The sequence below is a fragment of the Conger conger genome, chromosome 8 (genome assembly GCF_963514075.1).
Source record: "Conger conger chromosome 8, fConCon1.1, whole genome shotgun sequence".
Lineage (NCBI taxonomy): Eukaryota > Metazoa > Chordata > Actinopteri > Anguilliformes > Congridae > Conger > Conger conger.
The window spans coordinates 19,777,352-19,791,303 of NC_083767.1; positions in this window are offsets into that span (position 1 = coordinate 19,777,352).

The window sequence follows — 13,952 nt, forward strand, 5'->3', positions numbered from 1 at the left end:
TTTCAAAGACAGCTATCAAGTGCAGCACCTTATATGACTTGGAGGGCGGTTAAAGGGAGAAAAAGTTGTGTTTCTCAAACTTTACTTTTCAGATGCTGAACTGAGGTGCGACTTCTTACTTATTGTCCTTATCCTTTCATCCATCGGTTATAAATTTGGATAATATGGGGTGACATTGGCTCAAGCGGTAAGAGCAGTTGTCTGGCAGTCGGAGGGTTGCTGGTTTGATCCCGCTGCAGGTGTGTCCCTAAACTAGACACCTAACCCCCAAATGCCCCTGGTGAGCTGGTTGGTGCCTTGCATGGCAACCAATAGCCATTGGTGTGTGGATAACAAAAACTATATAAATGCCAACCATTTACCGTATAATATTTTGCTTAAATTTGCAGTGCTCTGTTTTCATTCTGTGCTGGACATTGCCTGATACACAATTGGAAGGGAAATAAAAACAGGATTCCACCTGAGAAAGCATATATTTACATGACATAATGCAGAGCAGCCATCTTGGGACCTGAAGGGCAGTGATTATGCAGATTCTAGAAAACCTTTCATCTGGCAACAGAATCAAATCTCAACTCTCAAATCTCATCTCCTTTCAACAGAAGTGATTACAATTTCTCCCCAATCAGATTCAGTAATCAGGTGACACCTGAGGTGGAACAGCACAAAACTAAAACTCCTGGGTCATGACTGGAGAAGCCAGCCCACAGAGCACCTAACCCTCACCTGATACATTTACAACGTGGGCCAGTTTCATTCAGTGGCCTTACCAGAATGCTAGACTGCTGGTTGCGCGACCAGTAAGAGGGGGGTTTGCAATTTTCATTGCTTAATTCGTGACTGTCAATTCACAGCAGGATAACGCATATTTCTTAAATTCTGCCTGCCTGTGATGTAGAAGCAATTTGTGGCAGACTTAGGGATCTCTCCAGGGTGGGCAAACAAGCCCTTTTGGTCATTGCCCACCCGTAGCCACACCCCTCCAAATATAATTAGGCATGTATGAATACATCGTTACGGCAAACAAGTTTGGGGGCAGCCCTGCCTTCACAGATTCACAGCAGGGATTGCTTGTCTGCTCAGTGGAGGCACAGTGAGGGGAAATAGTGTCCCTCCCCCCTGACTGTGAGGCCAAATCTGGTGGCAGAGGGAAGATGGGATAAATGAAGATTGCTGAACAGGCAGATTGGATAAGTGCATAACCTTTTTAAAGGGTAACATTTGCACTAACTGGCTGCAAAACTATTGCTTGAGAAATCTTCCTGACAGAACATTCAGAAAAGCTTCCATAAGAAATATAATGTAAGTACTTCTTTCTGAAATTTCCTTTGAAAATAAAAGAATAAAAAAATAAAAAATAAAACTGCAAACACATTTAAGTTGTTGCTGCTCCTGGGTCCTCAATCCACCAAAAACTATTGAGACCATGTTAGCTAGTCTGATCACAAACTTAATTACCATGTCAGGTTTCACTTTGCAAGCTGCAGTTCAGGGGCTTCAGTTTCATGAAAACGATTTGCGAGGATTTTCACTTATCAAAACGCGTTCCACAAAAATACACTTGCGAATCGCAAACGAAACTGCGACGTCTACAGAACTCTCGCACAACCAATTTTCTCCATCATAAATATGCAGTGCAGATAGGCAGCAGAGGCTCCAGAAAGAATACAATTTCTTATAACATCTGCATCCTAAAGTGGTAGGCTATACTTATACTTAAGCCATTTACTTCTGGAAAGTACAAGGCCTAAATAGCCTGTACTCTCTGGGATTTATTTAAGAAAAAGTATTTTTCTAATCATCTTTTTTTTCAAGGTTTGACAGCTCCGAGCAATCGTTTTCTTGGGTTTTCAGACAATGGAGTAAGCAGCTTCCATCCAGATGTGTCCGCATAGTACCAACGTATTGTAAAAACTTGATTCTGTTTCCAGAGCCCAAACCGGTAGTCAAGTAAATTTTCTAAGCACTACTTGATCTCCCAAAAGTCATTCGTGCAATTGGTAGCCATCAAAACACTGACTGAGAATGCTTGGTTGTAGAAATGGGTAAAATTGGTAATTGATCAAAGTTGTAGCCTATGTGATGCGACTGTGGTTAAAAAATTGGGAGCACACACAACAGCTACATTTGAAGCAACAGTGATTTGGGTTACTGCTTTGTCACAGGTGATATTACTGATGGTTGGCGTCTAGGTGGCAGTGTTAGCTTTAATTTGGATATTACAAATAACAAAACACCCAACATTACTATAAAGTGTCGGCTATATGAAATTAGGTCTACAAGGTAGATGTAATAGTTCAAATGAAACAATGTAGATATTTTTTATCTGCAACGATTTTTACACCTTTGGATACCCTTTGACATATCGGCGTCTGACACCCATGGCCAGCCCACTCTGCTGAACCAAAAGGAAGCAGGCGGATGAGAACGAGAGCCGATTTACTTATTGCCCACATGACCACGCTTGCGACATGCAATTGTGATTTCTATGTGAAACGCTCCAAAAAATGCAGGAGAAATCTGTCGCATCCGGGAGATCGCAGCTCGCACACTGCAACTTTCGTCAAACGAGTTCCACTCATGTAAACACACTTGGCCGTTGGTGGTGCAGGGTGGTAAACTCTTAATTCCAGTTTGTATGTACCCCAGACCCGTTTTTTCTAATTTGGAAGAAAAACAGCTGGTTATCAGCACAGTGGTGTGGGCCCTGCAAATAAATAAATAAATATATATATATTTTTAAAAGCCATCTACACTATTTACTCACTGACAATCCGCTACAGAATTGGAAACCCAATTTGCAGTACAGGGCGAGCAGATGACACATCATGGGGCTATAACCATTCCTTTCCAGGTGCAATAATTGGATCCTGCTCCATCTTTATGGCTTTCATACCCATTGTTCAAAGGGAGTATCGCGTTTGCCCAGCGGTTTTTGCACGGAGAGCATCGGCTTCACCTTATTTAAATGTTGTCTCACATTACACCTTGATGTATGGTACCTGGCATCCACTGCCTTGAGAGGATTGGAGCTTTTTAACAAGAGCAGATACCATCAAAGATTATTAGACACTCTCTGTTTTAAAATATGTTTTTAATCTTTCCACAGGAGGGAAAAGAGGGGGGGAAAGGTCTCTTCTCTTCTTCCTCTGGAAAGGAACATTGTCATGATTAAAAAGAGGTGTATGTTTTACATCATGCTATGAGAGTATTTTGGAATGATCAAAACTGTCACTATAAAGACCTTCACAAACTTGCAACATTCATAATCATTCGGTTTATGCAGACAATCGGCTGTGTGCCTCGTCCATGGTAATTTCTGTTAGTGAGGCTCAATATTCCATTAATGGCACAGCAACAAACCTATTTCTGGCAAAATTTACCCCGTTTCAAGCATCGGGTGTAAAAAAATACATAAATAAATATGCTTTCTAAGGCCTAAAGGTATAAATTGAACCATGTACCCATGAGATGACACTTACAGTCTTACTGTACCTCTAGGCATGCAATTAGTAGAACAGCTTAATCTTTCATTTTTCAGTATTTGATTTGAATTCAGAAAATGTGCTGCAGACACAGAATTAGTTCACAGAGCAGAAACTTGCACAATAGGTTCTGATTAGGGTTAGTGTATACATTCCAATATAAAAAAAGTAAGGCATCACTTGCTTGTTTGCTGATATATTTTAAAGGGGAATTCCACCACAAAACACATTAACCTCATTTAAAAAATGAAGGCATAACTGAGCAAAGCAATCTCCGAACAGAAATATTGGCAATGACAGCTGTAAATTTAGTGGAGGTATACATCATAATGATATACACCTCTACCCTTTCTGATTGTCGAAGAACTGCATTAGGTGGGCTGTTCTTGTAGGTAAGGGGGTCACTGCTGTTCCAACTGTAAACAGTATTAGCTGGCAAGCTAGTTAGCTTAGTGAACTTGCTTGCTCACCTGTGCTCTCTATGTCTCTTTTTTGAGGAGGATGAGGTTTTATATGTATCACAGACACAGGAGTGCATGAGCAGGGTAGACCAGTGATATTGGAGGGCAGTAGCGCTATTCAATGAAAAATATCAGCCAAGCCCAACAGCAGACACATCAATGCCAGTAAAGTAATAATTAAAAAATGTAATGTGTAATATTATTAATTATACAATGATAGGTCCGGTCCATTGTTTCTATTGGTCAACTTGCTTTCCAGCCATGCCAATATCCACGATATATGCACGGCTAGATCACCGTTATCTACTTTGTAATCTAAATGAACGTAATTTAACATTATCATCATCTCGCCTCGTGTAGCCTACCGAAATAAAGTAAAATAAGATGAGTGAGTTTAAAGTGTCCTTTGATTTGAAAAATACCAGTAAGACCACCAAACCCTGGCGAAGCAAATGATGACTCATAGCAACACAGATGTCAGTTATTTCAAAACCTGCACCTTATCTGGGAGTGTCCCTATATAAGTCTACAACAAAAACAAATGACTTGTGTGTGTGTCAGTGTCGTCTGATGTAATGTATACTAGCAAGCCAGCTAATGTAAATGCAGTGGGGATACATTATTACAATAGCATTGCTTTGCTAATGTTAGTGCAGTGGGGATACATTATTCCTACTAACGTTAGTTAAGGTTACTACCGTTGCTTCAATAGTGGAGTGGGGATACATTATTGATAGCTAACATTCACAATACCGTCGCTTAGCAACCAATAAACTACTGTTCAGCGGAAGAATACATTTACCATAAAACATAGATCCATTAATAATACACTCATTTAAAGTTTGTTTTGTTTTTCTTTAGTGAAATTTTGAAAGATAAATGTGGTAACCGTTGTATAAAAGCGTTATGAAACTCGAACCTGTGGTATATTGTGGATATTGCCACAGCTAGCACGGTGGTTAGGCACAATGTGAATACATCACGGATTCTCGTTCCATAATGCTGAATTATATTGTTAGCTTCCCCTCCGAGGAATCGCCACCTTAACGTGGTGGAGGGGTTTGTGTGTCCCGGTGATCCTGGGAGCTAGGTTGTCGGGGGCACTGTTAGCCCCCAGTAGGGTCTCCCAAGGCAAATTGGTCCCGGGGGAGGGGCCGGACTAAGAGCGATTCAAAGACTCCATGATACGGCCACACAATGACCCAGTTACCTTGCCCGGAAAAGGGAAACCGGGGCCCCCTGCTGGAGCCAGACCCGGGAGGGGAGCTCGTCGGCGAGCGTCTGGTGGCCGGGCCTTATCCCATGGGGCCTGGCCGGGCACAGCCCGAACTAGTCACGTGGGGTCGCCGCCCTGTGGGCTCACCACTTGCAGGGGTCGGCATCGGAGTCGGGTGCTTTGCCCAATGAGCAGTAGGCAAAGGCGGGGATCCGGGCTTGCTGATCCTCAGCGGCGCAAACTGTTTCTGGGGACGTGGAACGTCACCTCTCTGGTGGGGAAGGAACCGGAGCTAGTGCGGGAGGCGGAGCAGTACCAACTAGATATAGTTCGGCTCACCTCCACGCACAGTACTGGTTCCGGAACCAAACTCCTGGAGAGGGGCTGGACTCTGTTCTTTTCTGAAGTTGTTCAAGGTGAGAGGTGCCGGGCGGGTGTGGGGATACTCACAAGCCACCGGCTGAGCGCCACTGTGTTGGAGTTCCACCCGGGGAATGAGAGGGTCGCCTCTCTGCGACTACGTGTCGCTGGGGGGAAAGCTCTGACTGTCATTTGTGCTTATGCACCATAAGTATCCGGCCTTCTTGGAGTCACTGGGCGGCATCCTGGAAAGGGTGCCACCCGGAGACTCCATAGTTCTGCTGGGCGACTTCAACGCTCACGTGGGCAATGACGGAGAAACCTGGAGGGGGGTGATTGGGAGGAATGGCCTGCCTGATCTGAACCCAAGCGGTGTTTTGTTATTGGACTTCTGTGCTGGTCATGGATTGTCGATAACAAACACCATGTTCGAGCATAGGGTAAGTGTACTTGGTACCAGAGCACCTTAGGCCAAAGATCGATGATCGACTTTGTGGTCGTATCATCAGACCTGCGGCTGTATGTCTTGGACACTCGGGTGAAGAGAGGAGCAGAGCTGTCAACAGATCACCACCTGGTGGTGAGTTGGATCAAATGGCCGGGGAGGCTGCCGGACAGACCCGGTAAACCCAAATGTGTAGTGAGGGTGAACTGGGAACGTCTGGCGGAGGCCCCTGTTCGTGAGGTCTTCAACTCCCACCTCCGGAGGAACTTCTCACGCATCCCGGAGGAAGCTGGGGACATGGAGTCCGAGTTGGCCATGTTCAAAGCCTCCATTGCAGAGGCGGCAAACAGGAGCTGTAGCCAGAAGGTCATCGGTGCCTGTCGGGGCGGCAACCCAAGAACCCGCTGGTGGACACCAGCGGTGAGGGAGGCCGTCAAGCTGAAGAAGGAGGCCTTTCGGGCTTGGCTGGCCCGGGGGTCCCCTGAAGCAGCAGACAGGTACCGGGTGGCCAGAAGGGCTGCGGCTTCGGCAGTCGCTGAAGCAAAAACCCGGGTATGGGAGGAGTTCGGGGAGGCTATGGAGAAGGACTTTCGGTTGGCATCGAAGTTCTGGCAAACCATCCGACGACTCAGAAAGGGAAAGCAGGGCTTGTCTCAGGCTGTTTTCAGCAGGGGAGGAGAACTGCTGACCCGGACTGGGGATATTGTCGGCCACTTCAAGGAGCTCCTGAACCCAAACAACACGTCCTCTGTGGAAGAGGCAGAGCCCGAAGACTCGGGGGAATCTGCACCTATATCCCTGGCGGAAGTTGCTGAGGTAGTGAAAAAGTTCCTCAGTGGCAAGTTGCCGGGTGTAGATGAGATTCGGCCTGAGATGCTGAAGGCCCTGGACATTGTTGGGCTGTCTTGGCTGACACGCCTCTTCAGTGTCGAGTGGAGGTCGGGGACAGTACCTGCAGAGTGGCAGACCGGGGTGGTGGTCCCCATTTTCAAGAAGGGGGACCGGAGGGTGTGCTCCAATTATCGGGGTATGCTGGCGGGGTCATGGGAGTTTGCCCATCCAGTCCACATGTGCTTTGTGGACTTCGAGAAGGCTTTCGACCGTGTCCCCTGGGGAACCCTGTGGGGTGTACTGCGGGAGTATGGGGTACCGGGGCCCTTGTTACGAGCCATCCGGTCCCTGTATAACCAAAGTGAGAGCGGTGTCTGCATTCTTGGCACAAAGTCAAGCACGTTTCCTGTGGGTGTTGGACTCAAGGTTGCCCCTTGTCACGGGTCCTGTTTGTGGTATTCATGGACAGGATCTCAAGGCGCAGCCGAGGTGAGGAGCGCTAGAATGCGTTGCTGGGGAGAGGGACGCCTGGAATACCCAGCTTTGCCTACTGCCACCGCGACCCGACTCCGGATAAGCGGGTGATGATGGATGGATGGATGGATGATATTGTTAGCTTACATGCTTTATTATGATTCATTCCATATTTATTCAAGTTGGTGAACTTCATCTTATGGCTAGCTACATTTTCTACTGTTACAATATGCCATGACCTAGGCATGATCAACATACACAATAGCTTTGTGATGTTCCAGTATCAATTTATACCACTATGGTATATCTACCACTGTATGCTAAGAGTCTGTCTGTAGACTGCACCATGAGAGCTGGCAAAACTCGGCTTTTTGGCAGGGCCGGGAATTGAACCCCAGTCCTCGGTGTGCAACTGCAACAAACTGCATCCGCAAGTCTGCTGAATCTTAGCCTGTTGTGCCACCATGGCTCCCAGCCTGCCTTTGAATAATAAATAGCATGTGTATGAGGCGGCATGGATGGTGCAGTGGGTAGCACTGCCGCCTCACAGCAAGGAGGTCCTGGGTTCCCGGTCGGCCGGGGCCTCTCTGTGTGGAGTTTGCATGTTCTCCCCGTGTTTGTGTGGGTTTGCGTGTGAGTGAATGGTGTGTGTGCCCTGCGATGGACTGGCGACTTGTCCTGGGTGTATTCCTGCCTTCGCCCAATGTATGTTGGGATAGGCTCCAGCCCCCCTGCGACCCTGTTCAGGATAAGACTTATGAATTTAATGAATTAGTGAATTGTGGAATGTGTTTGGCTTGTTGATGGCGGTTGGGTATTTGATGTCAATCAATGGACCTCAATGAATATATTAGTATGCAGGATGTGATTATTGTACTTATTTTGTAAAAAATATTTTGACCTGTTGCTACCTATGGAGAGCACAAGGAGAGGCAGGGGGAGGGTGACATGCAGGGGGGAATGCAAACACTTTTTCAGAATAAAATAGTTTCCATGCATCCTTTTGGAGTCTCTGAACTGCTTAGTTTAGAAAAAACAATGAAGAATGCCTTTGGTGATATAGTCATCAAATTTGAAAGGGGATTTCTCCAGTGTTTTGGTTGTCCAGTGACTCCATTGTGTTTCTAAGGGTGCCAGCCATCTCCACAATAATCCATATCCACTCAAAAACAGAAAATATTTTCAGTGAGAAACAAATCTTGCACTTCCACTGTGTTTGAGCTTCTGTCAATTTGATTGAGGAATTAGGAGTAATTCTGACAATTGAAAAACAAACCCCAAAGGGTTACCTTTCAGAAGACACCAGGATTATACTTGTTGTCAAAAGGGTTCAAGAATAGTTGGCATTTAATTTTGGGTATGTCATTTCATTAAAAAAAGGGGTGACTTAAGGGGTTAATTGGACATAGTAGTATTAAGTATGTGAAATTTCTGTGCACATGCTTCTTAATAAATAAACTGAAACAACACACAAAAAAAACTATAGTAATCAGTTTCAAAAGAAATGTTAATCTACATCAACCATGTTAATTTTGTCTTAGTCGTGCTTTTTTCACTTCCTACTAATGTGACCCAGTGGGCATACACAAAACGGAATCATAGAAATGAGAATTTTAAACATATATTTCAAAGCCATCATTATAATTGTCTGGGTGTAACATTTATGCTTCGGAACAAGCCATTACCAGGGACAATGGGACAAAAGCGGAGGAAAAAATAAGCGTTTTCAATTGAATGTAAATTGGTCTTGCATTATCACTGCATAAGTCTTTTTATACTCGGAATTGACTCGTGCTACATTATAATTCAATGTCATTTTCAAACATCCCATCTCTATCAGGAGATAATGACTTTCCTTTTAGCTGAACAGTGCTCCTTTCATCACTTGTCTTTGAAGGGTGCCAGCCCTTTATTGCAGATAAAACGTCATCTAATGTGAGACAATGCAAGGGCCGAGATAAGCAAGTTGCCACCCCCAAACTTCGCTCTGCAGATTCAATAATGAGTCCTTCGCAGTAATCCAGGTTGTAAATGTCACAGACTTTAATAAAAGTACACCCTCTTTCACTGTGGTTGCTTATGTTTTCTCAAGTTTTTATTGTATTTTTGTACGCCCTTTGTGCATAATTTGTGCATAAATGGCACCTGCAACTACTCTTTGAAAAACAATATTTTTCACTGACTATTACACTTATGGCTGTAAGAACCTGTGGACAGTGGTGGCTGGTAAGAATCATCATAGTTGGGGCTATTCACATTAAACAATATGGCAGAGACAGGGATATTGGTGGGGATGGTGAACTTTATTATATGTTATCTTTTATATATATATTTCTTCATGTTGTGAGGAATGTCATTCACATGACAACATTAATGCCATGCGAAGATGTCCTGAAGATTGTAATGCAACGGAAGGGTGACAATAATAGGGAGAGAGAGTACTGCATTATTCGTATCAGTTTCCATATCCATTCAGAAGTATTCAGAAGTGGGCATGTCGTAACCCAGAATTTGTGTTGTTTAAACAGTGCCCCATACTACATTGCGTTTTGAAGTACATTGGAACCAAGACTTTCACGTGAAGTTACAACTACTACAGTTTTGCACTGTGTAGGTACATCTCGATTAAATCTTTATGTGATTAATCTTAACATGTATTGAAAACTAAAACCATCTATATAAAATGATGTGTGTATGTGTGTACACAATTTTACGAGGAACACTTTTGGCTAAGCCACCTGCTCGTTCATATTGACACCACTGTCCATGTTGCCCTTTAAATACACATCCACGTTTCCCTAAAGCACTATACTCTTAAACAACACATCCACCACAATTTCTCACATAAAAAAAAAAAGCTAATTATTTGATGCACTCAAATAACATAACATAAATCACAAACACCAACGACCGCACTCCCATCCAGATACCTGGACTGCTAACTCTCATGGCAATCGGTGACAGAGGCAATGGAGGCAATACACCTCATTACCTGGATTATCGGTACATTTCAAAGTAACGTCGGAACACAACTGCCCCATACCTTGCTTTCAGATGACGTCTATCCATCACCCACACTACAGTACAGTCAGCCTAAAGTAGCCAGCTAGACTACCAACCACTAAGGTTACAATAAACAGGCTTATTTCTATTCAGCTACTTCACTACTCTAGGAGCTAAAAATGTATTAATTGACATGATCATTAAAACACTGTTTACAAGTACGATTGATTTCTTTAACAACCTTGACTGGAGAATGCAGCATGTTTTGGGTGTTATGGGTTTATTCAGAGCAGTAATCCTGCTTTGTGAAATACGAGCAGGTACTGTAGCTAAAATGCTGTAGCATGTATGTGTGCATGTAGCAACCACAGCAATAAACCAACAGGGTCCACCAAGATAAGCGTTTAATGTCGTAGTAGACCAACTGATTAATTTACATGAAGGACCAGAAACAGAGGTGTTGAGTAGTTAAATGTAGAGTAAGAATGGCTAGACATTAAGGATTCTCAGCCATCCTCACACATTAAAATGTGTTCAGACCACTTCAGATCACAGGTAATCTGGCCAGAAAAATCGCACAAGCAAGCTCACTAGCTAGCTACATTAACATTACAACTTGAACAAACAAATCAAGCCAATTGCAATCGCCACAATCCCAGTATCTAGCTAGCTGGCTAGTAAACACGTTTAAATCTGAGTAACTAAATAACAAAAAGCGGAAAAAACAGAAACAATCTAAATTGACTGAATGTACTACCTACCTAGCAAAAATAATGTCCACAAAATCGTGACCACATCCTCTGTCCTTACAATTAACTTCGGCATTTTTAATCCTGGATCATTTATGTCTGAATTTAGCTTGTTTGAAGCACATGGCTGTGTGTTCACACACCCATTTATGTTAGCAGCACACTACCTTCTCAAATTGTAACAGAAAAAAGTTTGAATATGTTCACTAACGTTTCCGATCTTGAATGCACCCCTGATTATATCCTTAATCTACAATCCGAACAAGTTCACACAACAGTCTCTTGACATGTACAAGAGAGAAGAACAAATACTCAGCTCACTCCTAGCATCTAGAGTGCCAAACGTTAAATGAGAGCGTTGAATGTTAAAATTGCTGGATTCGGAAAGTTACCATATGTCACCTTAAACTTCACTTCCCCAACATGATCCAAGCCTGATATTGAGGTCTACTTCTACTGCATGACCAGTCTCATGCATTAGCAATTCTACATGTGAAAAAATACACTTCCGGATGTCAGAACAAATTTAACTTTGACAAATCCCACCTATTTCCTGTTATTCTGTTGAGAGATCAAAACTTGACATATATATTCTCTAAGATATACTTTATTAATCTCTTTAAAAAGCATGGTCTGCTATGGTTGAGCGTAGGGATTTTTTAAATACAGTATATATCTGCCTTTTCACACTGTGACCCTGACATCAATTTAGAGAGCACTGCCTCAAGCATTGCTTGCATTAACTTAAGTGCTGTTTAAGTGGCACTGTAACAGCTATCCCCATAGGTGCTTTGATTGACTGTTGAGTGGAATGTTTCTCCCACCTCTGCTCTGGAGACAAAAAACATGCTAGTTTTAGTTCCGGTTTCCAAATATTTTTGATTGAGATGTTGACTGAATACTGGACTCTACGTATGTACACACTAGAAATATAATATTCATGGCTGTACAACTGTCTTGATGTGAATTGTACCTCATCTGACTTGTTTTGTAGTTCTGTAGTAATGACCTTAGTATGTACTATGTCACTTTGGATAAAAGTGCTTGCTAAATAAATTGTAGTGTAACACAATGAAATTTTTATGCAACATTAAATGTGATGGTATTTGCTTAGTTCTGTAAATGTACATTGATGTTTATATGAGAGGTAATGGGCATTTTCCATGACCCAGTCGAAGGTCAGGCCGTGACAGTGTAAGGTAGGGGTAGGATTATTTGTTTCAGACGAGTACTCGTAACGATTATTGACTTTTTTCAGAATACAAATGTTGTACGAGTAATAGGATTCATTATCTGTGATCGGAGAATTGGCCTGCTTTATTTATTTCATGTTTACATTGGCTGCAGTAGCTGTACATAACGTTAGCACTGTTTTCTGATAGGCCAAATCCTCCCTGGTTCCTCCCCCTTAGATCAGTAAAAACTACTGCCTACTGTTATTTTCCTCGCTTCTCTCATGTCAAGTGACTGTGTTTTTAACTTCCGGTTCTGGTCGTAGTTTAAGGATACAACTACTTAACTAGTATCTCGTCATCGTGTGATCAGGGGTGCATTCAAGATCGGAAACATTAGCAAACATATTCAAACTTTTTTTCTGTTACAATTTGAAAAGGTAGTGCGCTGTGAACAGAAATGGCTGCCGACGGGGAAGATGTGACCTGTTGTAAACACACAGCCATGTGCTTCAAACAAGCAACAGTACAGAGCTAACTTTAGACATAAATGATCCAGGATTGAAAATGTTAATTGTAAGTACGGAGGGTGCAGTCACAATTCTTGTTATTTAGCTATTCACTTCTAAACATGTTTACTAGCCAGCTAGCTCAGTACTGGGATTGCGCTGAACGTAGTTGTGATTAGGGTTGCCATACGTTCTGGTTTTTCTCTTTTTTGAGCGACTGCCCCGGAAAATGACTATTCTCTCCCGGGACACAAATTGTCCCGGTTTTTGGTGCTTCTAAATGACAGAGTTCCAAATAAAACCTGATTCTTCTACTGCTATTCAGTTTTTTCCTCTTTACATTGAGACACCCAATCCCGTGTCTGTAAACAGGTACAAATTTGTAAAACACAGTGACGATTGGCCATATGCCTATACTTATTTTTCATTGGTAGCTGAAATCTGAAAGTTTACCTTATCACCTAGCAACTGCTGCACAGGCTGGCGCGTGCATTCACTTCAACAACCCCACCGTGGGAAAGTTCAGCTAGCTACTAGCCTAATTAGCCTAATTACGAGGTAATCCCCTAATACTTCTGATTTATTTTGGTCTTATTTTGTCGGTTTTATAAAATGTATAGGTGCCTTAATACCCTCAGAAGAGGGGAAGAACCTGTGTTTCTTTTTTTTTAGTTTGAGCCTCCTTTTTGTGAGCGCACCCTTGAGTGCTTAAAACTGCAACAGTCTTGTGTCTCACTCTAAATTATATGCACATCTCCCTGATTCCCCCTCTGGTTGCCACAGAGTGCATCTACGTCAGGACAAACAGAGCTAAGAGAGGCAATAGGGAGGCCTACAACTGTTAACATAGTATATTTGCAAATATGGTTTAACGCCCCGGGTCACGCGTCAAATGTCCTGGGGCCTCATTTATAAAACTGTGCTTAGGATTCACGTCAAAAGGTTGCGTAAGCATGAAACCTAGGACGTGCCTACGCAAAAAAATATTCTGATTTATAAAACAGTGCATACGCACGTCCCACGCCAGTTTTCCTTTATAAATCACAATCAACTCTAAATGTGGCGCAACTTTGCCAGCTTCATGTCCCGCCCACAGTTGCCTATAAATAGGCAGTGAAACACCCCTAATGAATATGCATTTCACGAAGACAACAATGGCAAACGCTGAAAAGAAGGCCAAGAAAAGGGATTTCAGCCATTTTATTGCCTCTGAAAAGCTACAGGTGTGGGAATTATCCTGATAATAA